Consider the following 3,690-nt stretch of genomic DNA (forward strand, 5'->3'; position numbering starts at 1 on the left):
TCTCTGTCTCTTTTCTTTCGCCTACTAGATCTCCCACTCACGTTAAAACCCCACACTCCGTCGAGGCGATCCTTTGTTGAGGCGGGACCCCGACTCAGGACCCCCGGCACTTTTCTTTTGAGCAAGGTTGAGTTCCATAAACGTATACTTCTGATATTGTTCATCCAACTTCTTCAAGACTACATCTGCAGTCTCATTCCCAGGCTGCTTCATGAAGGAATCAACATCTTCCACAAACACGGCCTCAGGAATCCCCAGGTGAACCCTTCGTCCATTCTCTGTGGTCACTTCTCCTGAACCAGCAGCACCCTTAGCGGCCGCCATCTTGGTGAAGCGCGACTGTCCATAGTACTTTTGATGTTCTTCTCTAACCCTGCAATTCAAATGCAGCAGTTTTTGTACAATCTTCCATATTCATTGTTTAACTTTGCATGCGTATGTAGTTATTGATAATTCCTTGGCTTGAGTCAGGCACACATAACTGATATCTTTGCTCTTTAAAACTTTAAAGAGATCTAGCACAGCAGATGAGCCTAATGAACTATGTCTTCTGATTTCTTGATTGCTGATTCTCTGAGTGTTTTTTGTGGATCAAAACAAAATGAAGTCTTTGAAACTTGTGCTTTACTGACAATATTTTCTCCTTTTTTCATGATATTTGTTTATTGGCCCAGTCATGAAGATGTTTGATTTCTTTACATTGAGATGCAATCCATAATCAGTAAACATTCTAAGTCCTCCAGGCTTCCAGCAAACTTAGATGATTTAAAACATCACAGGTTGTTAATGAGTCTTCCCAAATCCTGATGTCATATTCTCCATTTTATAATCCAGCTTCTTAATTTTAAACCATTCAGTATCTCTTTGTTCTGATTACATAGCTGCATTTTGGTGTATGCACAAGTTACTAATGGGCACAATTAAGTGTTCTAGAATCTCCATTCTTTGAAATGTTGTCCATAGGTTGTTATGAGCCACACAGTTGAAGTAATAACCAATAAAGCACACCTCACCATGTTGGGAAAGTGGAGGGCTGGAGGAAAAGGCAACAGTACCTTGTCTTTCTAGGGGAAGACCCTTACGGAGATGGATTGTCACAGTTGCAGCAGCAATTTGCTCAAACATAGCAATAGTCATGAGTTGGCTCAGGACCAGGAAATGAATAGAGTCTTCTGTGCATAGAGTCACTATGAGTTGATATCAACTCTATGGCACCTAACAACAACAACAATAAACATCTTTCTAGCATTCTCTTATTTTAGCTGAGATGCAATAATATCCCTTGTTCAACGTCCTCTTCTGGATTTGACTTAAATTTCTGGAAGTTCCCTTGTTGAATGTGCTGTTGCCTTATCTTCAGAAAAAATTTGTTTGCATGTGATATTGATAATGTCTGATGATTTCCACATTTCCACTTTTTGGAACTGACATATGTATCTCTGCATATTGGGGCAAGTAGCTGTCTTCCACATTTCTTGGCATAGATGAATTAGAGCCTCTAGTGTTGCACCAGTTTGTTGAAATATTTCATTTTGAATTCCATCAATTTCTGGAGACTTGTTTTCCACCAATGCTTTCAGTGCAACTTAGATCTCTTTCTTCTGTATCATCCGTTCTTAATTATATGCTACTTCTTGAAATGGTTGAACACTATTTTCTTTCTGGTAAAATGACTGTATATCTTTCATCTTCCTTTGAATCTTTCTGTATCAATCAATGTTTTACCCATTGAATCCTTAATATTGCAAAGTGAAACTTAATTTTTTTTCCTCAATTCTTTCAGGTTGTGAAATGCTAAGTGTGTTCTTTCCATTTGATTTTCTAAATCCAGGGCTTTGCAAATATTTCATTGTGAAGTTGGACTTCATCTTCTTGAGTTGTTATTTGAAAATTTCAGTTCAGTTATTTTACTTCCTCATTTCTTTCATTTGATTTAATATCTCTATTCTTGCCTTTGAGTTGTGGTGTTGGAGGAGAATACTGAACGTGCCATGGACTGCCAAAAGAACCAATAGATCTGTTTTGGAAGAAGTGCAACCAGAGTGCTCCTTGGAGGCCAGGATGGCTAAGCTTCGTCTCTCATACTTTGGACATATTGTCTGGAGGAAACAGTCGCTGGAGAAGGATGTCATGGTGGGTAGGGTGGAGGATCAGAGAAAAAGAGGAAGACCCCTAACGAGATGGATTGGCCAGGTGGCATTGTTGATGGACTCAAGATGGCAGCAGTAGTGAGGTTGGCCCAGGATCGGACATTGTTTCGTTCTGCTGTGCATAGGGTCACTATGAGTTGGTTCCGACTCGATGGCACCTGACAACAACAACAACAGCATACTGCAGAACAAGTTTCAGAGTCTCTTCTGACATACATTTTGGGATTTTTCTTTTTCTTTCTTATCTTTTTAATGACCTTTTGTTTTCTTGCTGTATGATGTTCTGTATGTCATCCTTAAGTTCTTTTTGTCCTTGGTCATTAGCATTTAATGTATCACGTATATTCTTCAGATAGTCTCTAAGTCCATGTGGGATATGTTCAAGGACATATTTTTGTTATAATGAATTTGTTTTAATTTCCTTTTTCAATCTGAACTTTCATACCAGCAATTGATTGGTGCATACATTTATATAAAAATGGTACTAACTGGATTTCAGTTTATGCCTAATGCATTTTATCCTATCACAAACATCATTATACTTCAAGACATAACTTGAAACTTTATTTTTGATGACGAATACATTGCCATACATCTTGAACTTTTTCATGTCTTGGGATAGTAAACCATAAGACTACTAGTCTCAAAATAGTAAATGCCAGTCCATGTCAGGTTGTGTAAACAACGTTTAATGTTTATTTATAAGTATAAGACCAAATACCTTAAGCTGTTCCCATTCTTATTTAAGATTATAAATAATTATTTACATAAATGTCAAACATGCTGAATACAAAAAAAAATCTAACAAATATAGACTGATAAAGTAATTCAAAATTTTTGCTTGATGTACATTTTTAGAAGATAAAATTAAAAATATAAATTTTAAAATAGTTCTTACAGATATAGTAGTAATAAATATTAATAAGAAGAGAAACAAAATGAATACCCTAAAGATGAGTTCCTGAGATTAACCAATTAATATTGTAACTTGGTATTATCATATTTTATACTAACTGACAATAATTTCTCCTAGCTTCAGTACCCAGAAAAACCTGCTCTTAAGGTATCTTAACCTTCATAAATACAAAATATATGAATCATGTTTGAACAAGTATGATTCTCTCAGTGACATAGTCCAGTAAAACATATTGTCATGATGTGTCAGGTTTTTGTTTTTGTTTTTTTAAACAGGAACAAGTAATTAGATTTGATTCCCAAACTCCTCACACCTGTTTCCACTTATAGTTTCAAATTCCTTAAGCAGGCATATATGTCCAGAAGATCTGTTAACATTGTATTTGCTAACATGAAAGCCATAGTTCATTTATGCAACGTAGAGGTAAATTTCAAAATATATTGTTTCAGGAAGCTTTAGAAATTTATACTGCCTTTTATTTATCTTGTTGTTGTTTTACTTTATTTATTTCTAAATAAGAGAGAGAAAATAGTACAAGTACGAGTCAAAAATTAGGTGGTTGTTGTTGTCAGGTGCCATCAAGTCGGAACCAACTCATAACGACCCCATGCACAGCAGAACGAA

The 3,690-nt window shown here is 35.9% G+C and overlaps 1 pseudogene; it reads right to left on the minus strand.

Moving 5' to 3' along the window:
* The window catches only part of LOC102835688, a 2,008-nt pseudogene extending 1,684 nt beyond the window's left edge, over nucleotides 1-324 (minus strand).
* Between the last annotated feature and the right edge of the window lie 3,366 nt (nucleotides 325-3,690).

Source organism: Chrysochloris asiatica, unplaced genomic scaffold (genome assembly GCF_000296735.1).
Source record: "Chrysochloris asiatica unplaced genomic scaffold, ChrAsi1.0 scaffold00461, whole genome shotgun sequence".
In the NCBI taxonomy this organism is placed as follows: domain Eukaryota; kingdom Metazoa; phylum Chordata; class Mammalia; order Afrosoricida; family Chrysochloridae; genus Chrysochloris; species Chrysochloris asiatica.